The sequence below is a fragment of the Balaenoptera borealis genome (assembly GCF_965194805.1).
Source record: "Balaenoptera borealis genome assembly, chromosome: 19".
Taxonomy (NCBI): domain Eukaryota; kingdom Metazoa; phylum Chordata; class Mammalia; order Artiodactyla; family Balaenopteridae; genus Balaenoptera; species Balaenoptera borealis.
In genome coordinates, this window is record NC_138878.1 from 37,406,084 (window position 1) to 37,428,388 (window position 22,305).

Sequence of the window (22,305 nt, forward strand, 5' to 3'; positions counted from 1 at the left end):
GGCGTGATTCTGGAATCCTGGGGCCTGGGAATATGACATCTGTTTAGATTGTGGAATACTGTGCCCTGGGAACCTAACTGAGGCTTGGTTCTGGAACCCTGTGGACTGGGAACATGACTGAGGTTTTATTCTGGCACCCTGTAGACTGGGAATATAACTGAGGATTGCTACTGGAACCCTGTTGCCTGGGAACATTACATCAGTGGATTCTGGAACCCTGTGGCCGGGGAACATGAGAACGGTTTGATTCTGGAACCCTGTGGCCTGGGAACATGTCTGAGGTTTGATGGTGGAAACCTGTGGCTTGGCAACATGACTGAGGTTTGTTCCTGGAGCCCTGTTCCCTGGGAACATGACTGAGGTTTGATTCCGGAACCCTGTAGCCTGGGAACATAACTGAGGATTAATTCTGGAACCCTGTGGCCTGGGAACATGACATCGGTGGATTCTGGAACCCTGTGGCCTGGGAACATGACATCGGTGGATTCTGGAACCCTCTGGCCAGGGAACATGAGAACGGTTTGATTCTGGAACCCTGTGTCCTGGAAACTTGTCTGAGGTTTGATGGTGGAAACCTGTGACCAGGCAACATGACTGAGGGTTGATGGTGGAACCCTGTGGCCTGGAAAGATGACTTAGGTTTGATTGTGGAACACTCTGGCCTGGGAACATGACTGAGGCTTGCTGGTGGAACCGTGGCCTAGCAAAAGGACTGAGGTTTGATTGTGGAACCCTCTGGCCTGGGAATATGACTGAGGTTTAGTTGTGGTACCCTGTGGCCTGAGAACATGACTGGGATTTTATTTTTGAAACCTGTGTCCAGGGAACATGACTGAGGTTTGATTCTGGAACCCTGGGTCCTGGGAACATGACTGAGGTTTGAATCTGGAACCATGTGGCCTGGGAATATGACTGAGGTTTGATTCTGGAAACCATTGGCCTGGGAACATGCCTGATGTGAGATTGTGGAATCCTGTGGCTTGGGAACATGACATCGGTTTGGATTCTGGTACCCTGTTGCCTGGGAACATGAAATCGGATTGATTCTGGAAACCTGTGGCCTGGGAATATGAGTGAGGTTTGATTCTGGAACCATGTGGCCTGGGAACATGACATCTGTTTAGTTTGTGGAATACTGTGCCCCGGTAACCTGACTGAGCCTTGGTTCTGGAACCCTGTGGACTGGGAACATGACTGAGGTTTGATTCTGGAACCCTGTAGCCAGGGAACATAACTGAGGATTGATTCTGGAACCCTGTGGCCTGGGAACATGACATCGGTGGATTCTGGAACCCTGTGGCCAGGGAACATGAGAACGGTTTGATTCTGGAACCCTGTGTCCTGGAAACTTGTCTGAGGTTTGATGGTGGAAACCTCTGACCTGGCAACATGACTGAGGTTTAATTCTGGAAGACTGTGGCCAGGGAACATGATATCGGGTTGACTCTGGAAACCTGTGTCCTGGGAACATGACTGAGGTTTGCTTCTGGAAACCTGTGGCCTGGGAACATGGCTGAGGTTTGATTGTGGAACCCCCTGGCCTGGGAACATGACTGTGGTTTGAATCTGGAACCCTGTGGCCTGGGAACATGACATCGGTTGGATTCTGGAATCCTGTGGCCTGGGAACAAGACTGAGGTTTGATTGTGCAACCCTCTGGCCTGGGAACATGACTGTGGTTTGATTCTGAAACCCTGTGGCCTGGGAAAATGACTGAGGTTTGTTTCTGGAAGCCTGTTCCCTGGGAACATGACTGAGGTTGGATTCTGGACACCTGTGTTCTGGGAAATTGAATGAGGTTTGATTGTTGAAACCTGTGCCCTGCGAACATGACTGAGGTTTGATAATGGAAACATGTGTCCTGGGAATATGACTGAGGTTTGATTCTGGAAACCTGTGGCCTGGGATAATGACTGAGGTTTCATTGTGGAAACATGTGGCCTGGGATCATGACTGAGGTTTGATGGTGGACCACTCTTGACTGGCAAAATGACTGAGGCTGGATTTTGGAACCCTGTGGCCTGGCAACATGACTGAAGCCTGATTCTGAAACCCTGTGGCCTGGGAACATGAGAAAGGTTTGATTCTGGAACCCTGTGGCTTGGGAATATGTCTGAGGTTTGATGGTGGAAACCTGTGGCCTGGCAACATGACTGAGGTTTGTTACTGGAACCCTGTTCCCTGGGAACATGAGTGAGGTTTGCTTCTGGACACCTTTGTCCTGGGAACATGACCGTGCTTTGATTGTGGAAACCTGTGGCCTGCGAACATGACTGAGGTTTGATTCTGGAACCATGTGTCATGGGAATATGACTGAGGTTTGATTCTGGAAATCTGTGGCCTGGGAACTTGACTGAGGTTTGATGGCAGAAACCTGTGGACTGGCGACATGACTGAGGTTTGATTGTAGAACCCTCTGTCCTGGAAACATGACTGCGACCTGATACTTGAAACCCATGGCCTGGGAACTTGACATTGGTTTGATTCTGGAACCCTGTGGCCAGGGAACATGACAGAGGCGTGATTCTGGAATCCTGTGGCCTGGGAACATGACATCTGTTTAGATTGTGGAATACTGTGCCATGGGAACCTGACTGAGGCTTGGTTCTGGAACCCTGTGCACTGGGAACATGACTGAGGTTTTATTCTGGAATCCTGTGGCCTGGGAACATGACATCAGTGGATTCTGGAACCCTGTGGCCTGGGAACATGAGAACGGTTTGATTCTGGAACCCTATGGCCTGGGAACATGTCTGAGGTTTCATGGTGGAAACCTGTGGCTTGGCAACATGACTGAGGTTTGTTTCTGGAACCCTGTTCCCTGGGAACATGACTGAGGTTTGATTCTGGACACCTTTGTGCTGGGAACATGACTGTGGTTTGATTGTGGAACCATGGGTCCTGCAAACATGACTGAGGTTTGATTCTGGAACCATGTGACCTGGGAATATGACTGCGGTTTGATTCTGGAAATCTGTGGCCTGGGATAATGACTGAGGTTTCATTGTGGAAACATGTGGCCTGGGATCATGACTGAGGTTTGATGGTGGACCACTCTTGACTGGCAAAATGACTGAGGCTGGATTTTGAAACCCTGTGGCCTGGCAACATGACTGAAGCCTGATTCTGAAACCCTGTGGCCTGGGAACATGAGAAAGGTTTGATTCTGGAACCCTGTGGCTTGGGAATATGTCTGAGGTTTGATGGTGGAAACCTGTGGCCTGGCAACATGACTGAGGTTTGTTACTGGAACCCTGTTCCCTGGGAACATGAGTGAGGTTTGCTTCTGGACACCTTTGTCCTGGGAACATGACTGTGCTTTGATTGTGGAAACCTGTGGCCTGCGAACATGACTGAGGTTTGATTCTGGAACCATGTGTCCTGGGAATATGACTGAGGTTTGATTCTGGAAATCTGTGGCCTGGGAACTTGACTGAGGTTTGATGGCAGAAACCTGTGGACTGGCGACATGACTGAGGTTTGATTGTAGAACCCTCTGTCCTGGAAACATGACTGCGACCTGATACTTGAAACCCATGGCCTGGGAACTTGACATTGGTTTGATTCTGGAAGCCTGTGCCCAGGGAACATGACAGAGGCGTGATTCTGGAACCCTGTGGCCTGGGAACATGAGAACGGTTTGATTCTGGAACCCTGTGGCTTGGGACTATGTCTGAGGTTTGATGGTGGAAACCTGTGGCCTGGCAACATGACTGAGGTTTGTTACTGGAACCCTGTTCCCTGGGAACATGAGTGAGGTTTGCTTCTGGACACCTTTGTCCTGGGAACATGACCGTGCTTTGATTGTGGAAACCTGTGGCCTGCGAACATGACTGAGGTTTGATTCTGGAACCATGTGTCATGGGAATATGACTGAGGTTTGATTCTGGAAATCTGTGGCCTGGGAACTTGACTGAGGTTTGATGGCAGAAACCTGTGGACTGGCGACATGACTGAGGTTTGATTGTAGAACCCTCTGTCCTGGAAACATGACTGCGACCTGATACTTGAAACCCATGGCCTGGGAACTTGACATTGGTTTGATTCTGGAACCCTGTGGCCAGGGAACATGACAGAGGCGTGATTCTGGAACCCTGTGGCCTGGGAACATGAGAACGGTTTGATTCTGGAACCCTTTGGCCTGGGAACATGTCTGAGGTTTCATGGTGGAAACCTGTGGCTTGGCAACATGACTGAGGTTTGTTACTGGAACCCTGTTCCCTGGGAACATGACTGAGGTTTGATTCTGGACACCTTTGTGCTGGGAACATGACTGTGGTTTGATTGTGGAAACCATGGGTCCTGCAAACATGACTGAGGTTTGATTCTGGAACCATATGACCTGGGAATATGACTGCGGTTTGATTCTGGAAATCTGTGGCCTGGGAACTTGACTGAGGTTTGATGGCAGAAACCTGTGGACTGGCAACATGACTAAGGTTTGACTGTAGAACCCTGTGCCCTGGAAACATGACTGCGGCCTGGTACTGGAAACCCATGGCCTAGGAACTTGACATTGGTTTGATTCTGGAACCCTGTGGCCTGGGAACATGACTGAGGCGTGATTCTGGAAACCTGTGGCCTGGGAACATGACATCTGTTTAGATTGTGGAATACTGTGCCCTGGGAACCTGACTGAAGGCTTGGTTCTGGAATCCTGTGGACTGGGAACATGACTGAGGATTGATTCTGGGACCATGTGGCCTGGGTATATGACTGTGGTTTGATTCTGGAGGGCATTGTCCTGGGAACATGACTTATGTTAGATTGTGGAATCCTGTGGCCTGGGAATATGACATCGGTTTGGATTCTGGTACCCTGTTGCCTGGGAACATGAAATCGGTTTGATTGTGGAAACCTGTGGTCTGGCAATATGACTGAGGTTTGATGGTGGTACCCTATGGCCTGGCAACATGACTGAGGTTTAATTCTGGATGCTTGTGGCCTGGGAACATGACTGAGGCGTGATTCTGGAATCCTGTGGCCTGGGAATATGACATCTGTTTAGATTGTGGAATACTGTGCCCTGGGAACCTAACTGAGGCTTGGTTCTGGAACCCTGTGGACTGGGAACATGACTGAGGTTTTATTCTGGCACCCTGTAGACTGGGAATATAACTGAGGATTGATACTGGAACCCTGTTGCCTGGGAACATTACATCAGTGGATTCTGGAACCCTGTGGCCGGGGAACATGAGAACGGTTTGATTCTGGAACCCTGTGGCCTGGGAACATGTCTGAGGTTTGATGGTGGAAACCTGTGGCTTGGCAACATGACTGAGGTTTGTTCCTGGAACCCTGTTCCCTGGGAACATGACTGAGGTTTGATTCCGGAACCCTGTAGCCTGGGAACATAACTGAGGATTAATTCTGGAACCCTGTGGCCTGGGAACATGACATCGGTGGATTCTGGAACCCTGTGGCCTGGGAACATGACATCGGTGGATTCTGGAACCCTCTGGCCAGGGAACATGAGAACGGTTTGATTCTGGAACCCTGTGTCCTGGAAACTTGTCTGAGGTTTGATGGTGGAAACCTGTGACCAGGCAACATGACTGAGGGTTGATGGTGGAACCCTGTGGCCTGGAAAGATGACTTAGGTTTGATTGTGGAACACTCTGGCCTGGGAACATGACTGAGGCTTGCTGGTGGAACCGTGGCCTAGCAAAAGGACTGAGGTTTGATTGTGGAACCCTCTGGCCTGGGAATATGACTGAGGTTTAGTTGTGGTACCCTGTGGCCTGAGAACATGACTGGGATTTTATTTTTGAAACCTGTGTCCAGGGAACATGACTGAGGTTTGATTCTGGAACCCTGGGTCCTGGGAACATGACTGAGGTTTGAATCTGGAACCATGTGGCCTGGGAATATGACTGAGGTTTGATTCTGGAAACCATTGGCCTGGGAACATGCCTGATGTGAGATTGTGGAATCCTGTGGCTTGGGAACATGACATCGGTTTGGATTCTGGTACCCTGTTGCCTGGGAACATGAAATCGGATTGATTCTGGAAACCTGTGGCCTGGGAATATGAGTGAGGTTTGATTCTGGAACCATGTGGCCTGGGAACATGACATCTGTTTAGTTTGTGGAATACTGTGCCCCGGTAACCTGACTGAGCCTTGGTTCTGGAACCCTGTGGACTGGGAACATGACTGAGGTTTGATTCTGGAACCCTGTAGCCAGGGAACATAACTGAGGATTGATTCTGGAACCCTGTGGCCTGGGAACATGACATCGGTGGATTCTGGAACCCTGTGGCCAGGGAACATGAGAACGGTTTGATTCTGGAACCCTGTGTCCTGGAAACTTGTCTGAGGTTTGATGGTGGAAACCTCTGACCTGGCAACATGACTGAGGTTTAATTCTGGAAGACTGTGGCCAGGGAACATGATATCGGGTTGACTCTGGAAACCTGTGTCCTGGGAACATGACTGAGGTTTGCTTCTGGAAACCTGTGGCCTGGGAACATGGCTGAGGTTTGATTGTGGAACCCCCTGGCCTGGGAACATGACTGTGGTTTGAATCTGGAACCCTGTGGCCTGGGAACATGACATCGGTTGGATTCTGGAATCCTGTGGCCTGGGAACAAGACTGAGGTTTGATTGTGCAACCCTCTGGCCTGGGAACATGACTGTGGTTTGATTCTGAAACCCTGTGGCCTGGGAAAATGACTGAGGTTTGTTTCTGGAAGCCTGTTCCCTGGGAACATGACTGAGGTTGGATTCTGGACACCTGTGTTCTGGGAAATTGAATGAGGTTTGATTGTTGAAACCTGTGCCCTGCGAACATGACTGAGGTTTGATAATGGAAACATGTGTCCTGGGAATATGACTGAGGTTTGATTCTGGAAACCTGTGGCCTGGGATAATGACTGAGGTTTCATTGTGGAAACATGTGGCCTGGGATCATGACTGAGGTTTGATGGTGGACCACTCTTGACTGGCAAAATGACTGAGGCTGGATTTTGGAACCCTGTGGCCTGGCAACATGACTGAAGCCTGATTCTGAAACCCTGTGGCCTGGGAACATGAGAAAGGTTTGATTCTGGAACCCTGTGGCTTGGGAATATGTCTGAGGTTTGATGGTGGAAACCTGTGGCCTGGCAACATGACTGAGGTTTGTTACTGGAACCCTGTTCCCTGGGAACATGAGTGAGGTTTGCTTCTGGACACCTTTGTCCTGGGAACATGACCGTGCTTTGATTGTGGAAACCTGTGGCCTGCGAACATGACTGAGGTTTGATTCTGGAACCATGTGTCATGGGAATATGACTGAGGTTTGATTCTGGAAATCTGTGTCCTGGGAACTTGACTGAGGTTTGATGGCAGAAACCTGTGGACTGGCGACATGACTGAGGTTTGATTGTAGAACCCTCTGTCCTGGAAACATGACTGCGACCTGATACTTGAAACCCATGGCCTGGGAACTTGACATTGGTTTGATTCTGGAACCCTGTGGCCAGGGAACATGACAGAGGCGTGATTCTGGAATCCTGTGGCCTGGGAACATGACATCTGTTTAGATTGTGGAATACTGTGCCATGGGAACCTGACTGAGGCTTGGTTCTGGAACCCTGTGCACTGGGAACATGACTGAGGTTTTATTCTGGAATCCTGTGGCCTGGGAACATGACATCAGTGGATTCTGGAACCCTGTGGCCTGGGAACTTGAGAACGGTTTGATTCTGGAACCCTATGGCCTGGGAACATGTCTGAGGTTTCATGGTGGAAACCTGTGGCTTGGCAACATGACTGAGGTTTGTTACTGGAACCCTGTTCCCTGGGAACATGACTGAGGTTTGATTCTGGACACCTTTGTGCTGGGAACATGACTGTGGTTTGATTGTGGAACCATGGGTCCTGCAAACATGACTGAGGTTTGATTCTGGAACCATGTGACCTGGGAATATGACTGCGGTTTGATTCTGGAAATCTGTGGCCTGGGATAATGACTGAGGTTTCATTGTGGAAACATGTGGCCTGGGATCATGACTGAGGTTTGATGGTGGACCACTCTTGACTGGCAAAATGACTGAGGCTGGATTTTGAAACCCTGTGGCCTGGCAACATGACTGAAGCCTGATTCTGAAACCCTGTGGCCTGGGAACATGAGAAAGGTTTGATTTTGGAACCCTGTGGCTTGGGAATATGTCTGAGGTTTGATGGTGGAAACCTGTGGCCTGGCAACATGACTGAGGTTTGTTACTGGAACCCTGTTCCCTGGGAACATGAGTGAGGTTTGCTTCTGGACACCTTTGTCCTGGGAACATGACTGTGCTTTGATTGTGGAAACCTGTGGCCTGCGAACATGACTGAGGTTTGATTCTGGAACCATGTGTCCTGGGAATATGACTGAGGTTTGATTCTGGAAATCTGTGGCCTGGGAACTTGACTGAGGTTTGATGGCAGAAACCTGTGGACTGGCGACATGACTGAGGTTTGATTGTAGAACCCTCTGTCCTGGAAACATGACTGCGACCTGATACTTGAAACCCATGGCCTGGGAACTTGACATTGGTTTGATTCTGGAAGCCTGTGGCCAGGGAACATGACAGAGGCGTGATTCTGGAACCCTGTGGCCTGGGAACATGAGAACGGTTTGATTCTGGAACCCTTTGGCCTGGGAACATGTCTGAGGTTTCATGGTGGAAACCTGTGGCTTGGCAACATGACTGAGGTTTGTTACTGGAACCCTGTTCCCTGGGAACATGACTGAGGTTTGATTCTGGACACCTTTGTGCTGGGAACATGACTGTGGTTTGATTGTGGAACCATGGGTCCTGCAAACATGACTGAGGTTTGATTCTGGAACCATGTGACCTGGGAATATGACTGCGGTTTGATTCTGGAAATCTGTGTCCTGGGAACTTGACTGAGGTTTGATGGCAGAAACCTGTGGACTGGCAACATGACTGAGGTTTGACTGTAGAACCCTGTGCCCTGGAAACATGACTGCGGCCTGGTACTGGAAACCCATGGCCTAGGAACTTGACATTGGTTTGATTCTGGAACCCTGTGGCCTGGGAACATGACTGAGGCGTGATTCTGGAAACCTGTGGCCTGGGAACATGACATCTGTTTAGATTGTGGAATACTGTGCCCTGGGAACCTGACTGAAGGCTTGGTTCTGGAATCCTGTGGACTGGGAACATGACTGAGGATTGATTCTGGGACCATGTGGCCTGGGTATATGACTGTGGTTTGATTCTGGAGGGCATTGTCCTGGGAACATGACTTATGTTAGATTGTGGAATCCTGTGGCCTGGGAACATGACATCGGTTTGGATTCTGGTACCCTGTTGCCTGGGAACATGAAATCGGTTTGATTGTGGAAACCTGTGGTCTGGCAATATGACTGAGGTTTGATGGTGGTACCCTATGGCCTGGCAACATGACTGAGGTTTAATTCTGGATGCTTGTGGCCTGGGAACATGACTGAGGCGTGATTCTGGAATCCTGTGGCCTGGGAATATGACATCTGTTTAGATTGTGGAATACTGTGCCCTGGGAACCTAACTGAGGCTTGGTTCTGGAACCCTGTGGACTGGGAACATGACTGAGGTTTTATTCTGGCACCCTGTAGACTGGGAATATAACTGAGGATTGATACTGGAACCCTGTGGCCTGGGAACATGACATCGGTGGATTCTGGAACCCTGTGGCCAGGGAACATGAGAACGGTTTGATTCTGGAACCCTGTGTCCTGGAAACTTGTCTGAGGTTTGATGGTGGAAACCTCTGACCTGGCAACATGACTGAGGTTTAATTCTGGAAGACTGTGGCCAGGGAACATGATCTCGGGTTGACTCTGGAAACCTGTGTCCTGGGAACATGACTGAGGTTTGCTTCTGGAAACCTGTGGCCTGGGAACATGGCTGAGGTTTGATTGTGGAACCCCCTGGCCTGGGAACATGACTGTGGTTTGAATCTGGAACCCTGTGGCCTGGGAACATGACATCGGTTGGATTCTGGAATCCTGTGGCCTGGGAACAAGACTGAGGTTTGATTGTGCAACGCTCTGGCCTGGGAACATGACTGTGGTTTGATTCTGAAACCCTGTGGCCTGGGAAAATGACTGAGGTTTGTTTCTGGAAGCCTGTTCCCTGGGAACATGACTGAGGTTGGATTCTGGACACCTGTGTTCTGGGAAATTGAATGAGGTTTGATTGTTGAAACCTGTGCCCTGCGAACATGACTGAGGTTTGATAATGGAAACATGTGTCCTGGGAATATGACTGAGGTTTGATTCTGGAAACCTGTGGCCTGGGATAATGACTGAGGTTTCATTGTGGAAACATGTGGCCTGGGATCATGACTGAGGTTTGATGGTGGACCACTCTTGACTGGCAAAATGACTGAGGCTGGATTTTGGAACCCTGTGGCCTGGCAACATGACTGAAGCCTGATTCTGAAACCCTGTGGCCTGGGAACATGAGAAAGGTTTGATTCTGGAACCCTGTGGCTTGGGAATATGTCTGAGGTTTGATGGTGGAAACCTGTGGCCTGGCAACATGACTGAGGTTTGTTACTGGAACCCTGTTCCCTGGGAACATGAGTGAGGTTTGCTTCTGGACACCTTTGTCCTGGGAACATGACCGTGCTTTGATTGTGGAAACCTGTGGCCTGCGAACATGACTGAGGTTTGATTCTGGAACCATGTGTCATGGGAATATGACTGAGGTTTGATTCTGGAAATCTGTGTCCTGGGAACTTGACTGAGGTTTGATGGCAGAAACCTGTGGACTGGCGACATGACTGAGGTTTGATTGTAGAACCCTCTGTCCTGGAAACATGACTGCGACCTGATACTTGAAACCCATGGCCTGGGAACTTGACATTGGTTTGATTCTGGAACCCTGTGGCCAGGGAACATGACAGAGGCGTGATTCTGGAATCCTGTGGCCTGGGAACATGACATCTGTTTAGATTGTGGAATACTGTGCCATGGGAACCTGACTGAGGCTTGGTTCTGGAACCCTGTGCACTGGGAACATGACTGAGGTTTTATTCTGGAATCCTGTGGCCTGGGAACATGACATCAGTGGATTCTGGAACCCTGTGGCCTGGGAACATGAGAACGGTTTGATTCTGGAACCCTGTGGCCTGGGAACATGTCTGAGGTTTCATGGTGGAAACCTGTGGCTTGGCAACATGACTGAGGTTTGTTACTGGAACCCTGTTCCCTGGGAACATGACTGAGGTTTGATTCTGGACACCTTTGTGCTGGGAACATGACTGTGGTTTGATTGTGGAACCATGGGTCCTGCAAACATGACTGAGGTTTGATTCTGGAACCATGTGACCTGGGAATATGACTGCGGTTTGATTCTGGAAATCTGTGTCCTGGGAACTTGACTGAGGTTTGATGGCAGAAACCTGTGGACTGGCAACATGACTGAGGTTTGACTGTAGAACCCTGTGCCCTGGAAACATGACTGCGGCCTGGTACTGGAAACCCATGGCCTAGGAACTTGACATTGGTTTGATTCTGGAACCCTGTGGCCTGGGAACATGAATGAGGCGTGATTCTGGAAACCTGTGGCCTGGGAACATGACATCTGTTTAGATTGTGGAATACTGTGCCCTGGGAACCTGACTGAAGGCTTGGTTCTGGAATCCTGTGGACTGGGAACATGACTGAGGATTGATTCTGGGACCATGTGGCCTGGGTATATGACTGTGGTTTGATTCTGGAGGGCATTGTCCTGGGAACATGACTTATGTTAGATTGTGGAATCCTGTGGCCTGGGAATATGACATCGGTTTGGATTCTGGTACCCTGTTGCCTGGGAACATGAAATCGGTTTGATTGTGGAAACCTGTGGTCTGGCAATATGACTGAGGTTTGATGGTGGTACCCTATGGCCTGGCAACATGACTGAGGTTTAATTCTGGATGCTTGTGGCCTGGGAACATGACTGAGGCGTGATTCTGGAATCCTGTGGCCTGGGAATATGACATCTGTTTAGATTGTGGAATACTGTGCCCTGGGAACCTAACTGAGGCTTGGTTCTGGAACCCTGTGGACTGGGAACATGACTGAGGTTTTATTCTGGAACCCTGTAGACTGGGAATATAACTGAGGATTGATACTGGAACCCTGTTGCCTGGGAACATTACATCAGTGGATTCTGGAACCCTGTGGCCTGGGAACATGAGAACGGTTTGATTCTGGAACCCTGTGGCCTGGGAACATGTCTGAGGTTTGATGGTGGAAACCTGTGGCTTGGCAACATGACTGAGGTTTGTTCCTGGAACCCTGTTCCCTGGGAACATGACTGAGGTTTGATTCCGGAACCCTGTAGCCTGGGAACATAACTGAGGATTAATTCTGGAACCCTGTGGCCTGGGAACATGACATCGGTGGATTCTGGAACCCTGTGGCCTGGGAACATGACATCGGTGGATTCTGGAACCCTCTGGCCAGGGAACATGAGAACGGTTTGATTCTGGAACCCTGTGTCCTGGAAACTTGTCTGAGGTTTGATGGTGGAAACCTGTGACCAGGCAACATGACTGAGGGTTGATGGTGGAACCCTGTGGCCTGGAAAGATGACTTAGGTTTGATTGTGGAACACTCTGGCCTGGGAACATGACTGAGGCTTGCTGGTGGAACCGTGGCCTAGCAAAAGGACTGAGGTTTGATTGTGGAACCCTCTGGCCTGGGAATATGACTGAGGTTTAGTTGTGGTACCCTGTGGCCTGAGAACATGACTGGGATTTTATTTTTGAAACCTGTGTCCAGGGAACATGACTGAGGTTTGATTCTGGAACCCTGGGTCCTGGGAACATGACTGAGGTTTGAATCTGGAACCATGTGGCCTGGGAATATGACTGAGGTTTGATTCTGGAAACCATTGGCCTGGGAACATGCCTGATGTGAGATTGTGGAATCCTGTGGCTTGGGAACATGACATCGGTTTGGATTCTGGTACCCTGTTGCCTGGGAACATGAAATCGGATTGATTCTGGAAACCTGTGGCCTGGGAATATGAGTGAGGTTTGATTCTGGAACCATGTGGCCTGGGAACATGACATCTGTTTAGTTTGTGGAATACTGTGCCCCGGTAACCTGACTGAGCCTTGGTTCTGGAACCCTGTGGACTGGGAACATGACTGAGGTTTGATTCTGGAACCCTGTAGCCAGGGAACATAACTGAGGATTGAATCTGGAACCCTGTGGCCTGGGAACATGACATCGGTGGATTCTGGAACCCTGTGGCCAGGGAACATGAGAACGGTTTGATTCTGGAACCCTGTGTCCTGGAAACTTGTCTGAGGTTTGATGGTGGAAACCTCTGACCTGGCAACATGACTGAGGTTTAATTCTGGAAGACTGTGGCCAGGGAACATGATCTCGGGTTGACTCTGGAAACCTGTGTCCTGGGAACATGACTGAGGTTTGCTTCTGGAAACCTGTGGCCTGGGAACATGGCTGAGGTTTGATTGTGGAACCCCCTGGCCTGGGAACATGACTGTGGTTTGAATCTGGAACCCTGTGGCCTGGGAACATGACATCGGTTGGATTCTGGAATCCTGTGGCCTGGGAACAAGACTGAGGTTTGATTGTGCAACCCCCTGGCCTGGGAACATGACTGTGGTTTGATTCTGAAACCCTGTGGCCTGGGAAAATGACTGAGGTTTGTTTCTGGAAGCCTGTTCCCTGGGAACATGACTGAGGTTGGATTCTGGACACCTGTGTTCTGGGAAATTGAATGAGGTTTGATTGTTGAAACCTGTGCCCTGCGAACATGACTGAGGTTTGATAATGGAAACATGTGTCCTGGGAATATGACTGAGGTTTGATTCTGGAAACCTGTGGCCTGGGATAATGACTGAGGTTTCATTGTGGAAACATGTGGCCTGGGATCATGACTGAGGTTTGATGGTGGACCACTCTTGACTGGCAAAATGACTGAGGCTGGATTTTGGAACCCTGTGGCCTGGCAACATGACTGAAGCCTGATTCTGAAACCCTGTGGCCTGGGAACATGAGAAAGGTTTGATTCTGGAACCCTGTGGCTTGGGAATATGTCTGAGGTTTGATGGTGGAAACCTGTGGCCTGGCAACATGACTGAGGTTTGTTACTGGAACCCTGTTCCCTGGGAACATGAGTGAGGTTTGCTTCTGGACACCTTTGTCCTGGGAACATGACCGTGCTTTGATTGTGGAAACCTGTGGCCTGCGAACATGACTGAGGTTTGATTCTGGAACCATGTGTCATGGGAATATGACTGAGGTTTGATTCTGGAAATCTGTGTCCTGGGAACTTGACTGAGGTTTGATGGCAGAAACCTGTGGACTGGCGACATGACTGAGGTTTGATTGTAGAACCCTCTGTCCTGGAAACATGACTGCGACCTGATACTTGAAACCCATGGCCTGGGAACTTGACATTGGTTTGATTCTGGAACCCTGTGGCCAGGGAACATGACAGAGGCGTGATTCTGGAATCCTGTGGCCTGGGAACATGACATCTGTTTAGATTGTGGAATACTGTGCCATGGGAACCTGACTGAGGCTTGGTTCTGGAACCCTGTGCACTGGGAACATGACTGAGGTTTTATTCTGGAATCCTGTGGCCTGGGAACATGACATCAGTGGATTCTGGAACCCTGTGGCCTGGGAACATGAGAACGGTTTGATTCTGGAACCCTATGGCCTGGGAACATGTCTGAGGTTTCATGGTGGAAACCTGTGGCTTGGCAACATGACTGAGGTTTGTTACTGGAACCCTGTTCCCTGGGAACATGACTGAGGTTTGATTCTGGACACCTTTGTGCTGGGAACATGACTGTGGTTTGATTGTGGAACCATGGGTCCTGCAAACATGACTGAGGTTTGATTCTGGAACCATGTGACCTGGGAATATGACTGCGGTTTGATTCTGGAAATCTGTGTCCTGGGAACTTGACTGAGGTTTGATGGCAGAAACCTGTGGACTGGCAACATGACTGAGGTTTGACTGTAGAACCCTGTGCCCTGGAAACATGACTGCGGCCTGGTACTGGAAACCCATGGCCTAGGAACTTGACATTGGTTTGATTCTGGAACCCTGTGGCCTGGGAACATGACTGAGGCGTGATTCTGGAAACCTGTGGCCTGGGAACATGACATCTGTTTAGATTGTGGAATACTGTGCCCTGGGAACCTGACTGAAGGCTTGGTTCTGGAATCCTGTGGACTGGGAACATGACTGAGGATTGATTCTGGGACCATGTGGCCTGGGTATATGACTGTGGTTTGATTCTGGAGGGCATTGTCCTGGGAACATGACTTATGTTAGATTGTGGAATCCTGTGGCCTGGGAACATGACATCGGTTTGGATTCTGGTACCCTGTTGCCTGGGAACATGAAATCGGTTTGATTGTGGAAACCTGTGGTCTGGCAATATGACTGAGGTTTGATGGTGGTACCCTATGGCCTGGCAACATGACTGAGGTTTAATTCTGGATGCTTGTGGCCTGGGAACATGACTGAGGCGTGATTCTGGAATCCTGGGGCCTGGGAATATGACATCTGTTTAGATTGTGGAATACTGTGCCCTGGGAACCTAACTGAGGCTTGGTTCTGGAACCCTGTGGACTGGGAACATGACTGAGGTTTTATTCTGGCACCCTGTAGACTGGGAATATAACTGAGGATTGATACTGGAACCCTGTTGCCTGGGAACATTACATCAGTGGATTCTGGAACCCTGTGGCCGGGGAACATGAGAACGGTTTGATTCTGGAACCCTGTGGCCTGGGAACATGTCTGAGGTTTGATGGTGGAAACCTGTGGCTTGGCAACATGACTGAGGTTTGTTCCTGGAACCCTGTTCCCTGGGAACATGACTGAGGTTTGATTCCGGAACCCTGTAGCCTGGGAACATAACTGAGGATTAATTCTGGAACCCTGTGGCCTGGGAACATGACATCGGTGGATTCTGGAACCCTGTGGCCTGGGAACATGACATCGGTGGATTCTGGAACCCTCTGGCCAGGGAACATGAGAACGGTTTGATTCTGGAACCCTGTGTCCTGGAAACTTGTCTGAGGTTTGATGGTGGAAACCTGTGACCAGGCAACATGACTGAGGGTTGATGGTGGAACACTGTGGCCTGGAAAGATGACTTAGGTTTGATTGTGGAACACTCTGGCCTGGGAACATGACTGAGGCTTGCTGGTGGAACCGTGGCCTAGCAAAAGGACTGAGGTTTGATTGTGGAACCCTCTGGCCTGGGAATATGACTGAGGTTTAGTTGTGGTACCCTGTGGCCTGAGAACATGACTGGGATTTTATTTTTGAAACCTGTGTCCAGGGAACATGACTGAGGTTTGATTCTGGAACCCTGGGTCCTGGGAACATGACTGAGGTTTGAATCTGGAACCATGTGGCCTGGGAATATGACTGAGGTTTGATTCTGGAAACCATTGGCCTGGGAACATGCCTGATGTGAGATTGTGGAATCCTGTGGCTTGGGAACATGACATCGGTTTGGATTCTGGTACCCTGTTGCCTGGGAACATGAAATCGGATTGATTCTGGAAACCTGTGGCCTGGGAATATGAGTGAGGTTTGATTCTGGAACCATGTGGCCTGGGAACATGACATCTGTTTAGTTTGTGGAATACTGTGCCCCGGTAACCTGACTGAGCCTTGGTTCCTGAACCCTGTGGACTGGGAACATGACTGAGGTTTGATTCTGGAACCCTGTAGCCAGGGAACATAACTGAGGATTGATTCTGGAACCCTGTGGCCTGGGAACATGACATCGGTGGATTCTGGAACCCTGTGGCCAGGGAACATGAGAACGGTTTGATTCTGGAACCCTGTGTCCTGGAAACTTGTCTGAGGTTTGATGGTGGAAACCTCTGACCTGGCAACATGACTGAGGTTTAATTCTGGAAGACTGTGGCCAGGGAACATGATATCGGGTTGACTCTGGAAACCTGTGTCCTGGGAACATGACTGAGGTTTGCTTCTGGAAACCTGTGGCCTGGGAACATGGCTGAGGTTTGATTGTGGAACCCCCTGGCCTGGGAACATGACTGTGGTTTGAATCTGGAACCCTGTGGCCTGGGAACATGACATCGGTTGGATTCTGGAATCCTGTGGCCTGGGAACAAGACTGAGGTTTGATTGTGCAACCCTCTGGCCTGGGAACATGACTGTGGTTTGATTCTGAAACCCTGTGGCCTGGGAAAATGACTGAGGTTTGTTTCTGGAAGCCTGTTCCCTGGGAACATGACTGAGGTTGGATTCTGGACACCTGTGTTCTGGGAAATTGAATGAGGTTTGATTGTTGAAACCTGTGCCCTGCGAACATGACTGAGGTTTGATAATGGAAACATGTGTCCTGGGAATATGACTGAGGTTTGATTCTGGAAACCTGTGGCCTGGGATAATGACTGAGGTTTCATTGTGGAAACATGTGGCCTGGGATCATGACTGAGGTTTGATGGTGGACCACTCTTGACTGGCAAAATGACTGAGGCTGGATTTTGGAACCCTGTGGCCTGGCAACATGACTGAAGCCAGATTCTGAAACCCTGTGGCCTGGGAACATGAGAAAGGTTTGATTCTGGAACCCTGTGGCTTGGGAATATGTCTGAGGTTTGATGGTGGAAACCTGTGGCCTGGCAACATGACTGAGGTTTGTTACTGGAACCCTGTTCCCTGGGAACATGAGTGAGGTTTGCTTCTGGACACCTTTGTCCTGGGAACATGACCGTGCTTTGATTGTGGAAACCTGTGGCCTGCGAACATGACTGAGGTTTGATTCTGGAACCATGTGTCATGGGAATATGACTGAGGTTTGATTCTGGAAATCTGTGGCCTGGGAACTTGACTGAGGTTTGATGGCAGAAACCTGTGGACTGGCGACATGACTGAGGTTTGATTGTAGAACCCTCTGTCCTGGAAACATGACTGCGACCTGATACTTGAAACCCATGGCCTGGGAACTTGACATTGGTTTGATTCTGGAACCCTGTGGCCAGGGAACATGACAGAGGCGTGATTCTGGAATCCTGTGGCCTGGGAACATGACATCTGTTTAGATTGTGGAATACTGTGCCATGGGAACCTGACTGAGGCTTGGTTCTGGAACCCTGTGCACTGGGAACATGACTGAGGTTTTATTCTGGAATCCTGTGGCCTGGGAACATGACATCAGTGGATTCTGGAACCCTGTGGCCTGGGAACATGAGAACGGTTTGATTCTGGAACCCTATGGCCTGGGAACATGTCTGAGGTTTCATGGTGGAAACCTGTGGCTTGGCAACATGACTGAGGTTTGTTACTGGAACCCTGTTCCCTGGGAACATGACTGAGGTTTGATTCTGGACACCTTTGTGCTGGGAACATGACTGTGGTTTGATTGTGGAACCATGGGTCCTGCAAACATGACTGAGGTTTGATTCTGGAACCATGTGACCTGGGAATATGACTGCGGTTTGATTCTGGAAATCTGTGGCCTGGGAACTTGACTGAGGTTTGATGGCAGAAACCTGTGGACTGGCAACATGACTGAGGTTTGACTGTAGAACCCTGTGCCCTGGAAACATGACTGCGGCCTGGTACTGGAAACCCATGGCCTAGGAACTTGACATTGGTTTGATTCTGGAACCCTGTGGCCTGGGAACATGACTGAGGCGTGATTCTGGAAACCTGTGGCCTGGGAACATGACATCTGTTTAGATTGTGGAATACTGTGCCCTGGGAACCTGACTGAAGGCTTGGTTCTGGAATCCTGTGGACTGGGAACATGACTGAGGATTGATTCTGGGACCATGTGGCCTGGGTATATGACTGTGGTTTGATTCTGGAGGGCATTGTCCTGGGAACATGACTTATGTTAGATTGTGGAATCCTGTGGCCTGGGAACATGACATCGGTTTGGATTCTGGTACCCTGTTGCCTGGGAACATGAAATCGGTTTGATTGTGGAAACCTGTGGTCTGGCAATATGACTGAGGTTTGATGGTGGTACCCTATGGCCTGGCAACATGACTGAGGTTTAATTCTGGATGCTTGTGGCCTGGGAACATGACTGAGGCGTGATTCTGGAATCCTGGGGCCTGGGAATATGACATCTGTTTAGATTGTGGAATACTGTGCCCTGGGAACCTAACTGAGGCTTGGTTCTGGAACCCTGTGGACTGGGAACATGACTGAGGTTTTATTCTGGCACCCTGTAGACTGGGAATATAACTGAGGATTGATACTGGAACCCTGTTGCCTGGGAACATTACATCAGTGGATTCTGGAACCCTGTGGCCGGGGAACATGAGAACGGTTTGATTCTGGAACCCTGTGGCCTGGGAACATGTCTGAGGTTTGATGGTGGAAACCTGTGGCTTGGCAACATGACTGAGGTTTGTTCCTGGAACCCTGTTCCCTGGGAACATGACTGAGGTTTGATTCCGGAACCCTGTAGCCTGGGAACATAACTGAGGATTAATTCTGGAACCCTGTGGCCTGGGAACATGACATCAGTGGATTCTGGAACCCTGTGGCCTGGGAACATGACATCGGTGGATTCTGGAACCCTCTGGCCAGGGAACATGAGAACGGTTTGATTCTGGAACCCTGTGTCCTGGAAACTTGTCTGAGGTTTGATGGTGGAAACCTGTGACCAGGCAACATGACTGAGGGTTGATGGTGGAACCCTGTGGCCTGGAAAGATGACTTAGGTTTGATTGTGGAACACTCTGGCCTGGGAACATGACTGAGGCTTGCTGGTGGAACCGTGGCCTAGCAAAAGGACTGAGGTTTGATTGTGGAACCCTCTGGCCTGGGAATATGACTGAGGTTTAGTTGTGGTACCCTGTGGCCTGAGAACATGACTGGGATTTTATTTTTGAAACCTGTGTCCAGGGAACATGACTGAGGTTTGATTCTGGAACCCTGGGTCCTGGGAACATGACTGAGGTTTGAATCTGGAACCATGTGGCCTGGGAAGATGACTGAGGTTTTATTCTGGAAACCATTGGCCTGGGAACATGCCTGATGTGAGATTGTGGAATCCTGTGGCTTGGGAACATGACATCGGTTTGGATTCTGGTACCCTGTTGCCTGGGAACATGAAATCGGATTGATTCTGGAAACCTGTGGCCTGGGAATATGAGTGAGGTTTGATTCTGGAACCAGGTGGCCTGGGAACATGACATCTGTTTAGTTTGTGGAATACTGTGCCCCGGTAACCTGACTGAGCCTTGGTTCCTGAACCCTGTGGACTGGGAACATGACTGAGGTTTGATTCTGGAACCCTGTAGCCAGGGAACATAACTGAGGATTGATTCTGGAACCCTGTGGCCTGGGAACATGACATCAGTGGATTCTGGAACCCTGTGGCCAGGGAACATGAGAACGGTTTGATTCTGGAACCCTGTGTCCTGGAAACTTGTCTGAGGTTTGATGGTGGAAACCTCTGACCTGGCAACATGACTGAGGTTTAATTCTGGAAGACTGTGGCCAGGGAACATGATATCGGGTTGACTCTGGAAACCTGTGTCCTGGGAACATGACTGAGGTTTGCTTCTGGAAACCTGTGGCCTGGGAACATGGCTGAGGTTTGATTGTGGAACCCCCTGGCCTGGGAACATGACTGTGGTTTGAATCTGGAACCCTGTGGCCTGGGAACATGACATCGGTTGGATTCTGGAATCCTGTGGCCTGGGAACAAGACTGAGGTTTGATTGTGCAACCCTCTGGCCTGGGAACATGACTGTGGTTTGATTCTGAAACCCTGTGGCCTGGGAAAATGACTGAGGTTTGTTTCTGGAAGCCTGTTCCCTGGGAACATGACTGAGGTTGGATTCTGGACACCTGTGTTCTGGGAAATTGAATGAGGTTTGATTGTTGAAACCTGTGCCCTGCGAACATGACTGAGGTTTGATAATGGAAACATGTGTCCTGGGAATATGACTGAGGTTTGATTCTGGAAACCTGTGGCCTGGGATAATGACTGAGGTTTCATTGTGGAAACATGTGGCCTGGGATCATGACTGAGGTTTGATGGTGGACCACTCTTGACTGGCAAAATGACTGAGGCTGGATTTTGAAACCCTGTGGCCTGGCAACATGACTGAAGCCTGATTCTGAAACCCTGTGGCCTGGGAACATGAGAAAGGTTTGATTCTGGAACCCTGTGGCTTGGGAATATGTCTGAGGTTTGATGGTGGAAACCTGTGGCCTGGCAACATGACTGAGGTTTGTTACTGGAACCCTGTTCCCTGGGAACATGAGTGAGGTTTGCTTCTGGACACCTTTGTCCTGGGAACATGACCGTGCTTTGATTGTGGAAACCTGTGGCCTGCAAACATGACTGAGGTTTGATTCTGGAACCATGTGACCTGGGAATATGACTGCGGTTTGATTCTGGAAATCTGTGTCCTGGGAACTTGACTGAGGTTTGATGGCAGAAACCTGTGGACTGGCAACATGACTGAGGTTTGACTGTAGAACCCTGTGCCCTGGAAACATGACTGCGGCCTGGTACTGGAAACCCATGGCCTAGGAACTTGACATTGGTTTGATTCTGGAACCCTGTGGCCTGGGAACATGAATGAGGCGTGATTCTGGAAACCTGTGGCCTGGGAACATGACATCTGTTTAGATTGTGGAATACTGTGCCCTGGGAACCTGACTGAAGGCTTGGTTCTGGAATCCTGTGGACTGGGAACATGACTGAGGATTGATTCTGGGACCATGTGGCCTGGGTATATGACTGTGGTTTGATTCTGGAGGGCATTGTCCTGGGAACATGACTTATGTTAGATTGTGGAATCCTGTGGCCTGGGAACATGACATCGGTTTGGATTCTGGTACCCTGTTGCCTGGGAACATGAAATCGGTTTGATTGTGGAAACCTGTGGTCTGGCAATATGACTGAGGTTTGATGGTGGTACCCTATGGCCTGGCAACATGACTGAGGTTTAATTCTGGATGCTTGTGGCCTGGGAACATGACTGAGGCGTGATTCTGGAATCCTGTGGCCTGGGAATATGACATCTGTTTAGATTGTGGAATACTGTGCCCTGGGAACCTAACTGAGGCTTGGTTCTGGAACCCTGTGGACTGGGAACATGACTGAGGTTTTATTCTGGCACCCTGTAGACTGGGAATATAACTGAGGATTGATACTGGAACCCTGTTGCCTGGGAACATTACATCAGTGGATTCTGGAACCCTGTGGCCGGGGAACATGAGAACGGTTTGATTCTGGAACCCTGTGGCCTGGGAACATGTCTGAGGTTTGATGGTGGAAACCTGTGGCTTGGCAACATGACTGAGGTTTGTTCCTGGAACCCTGT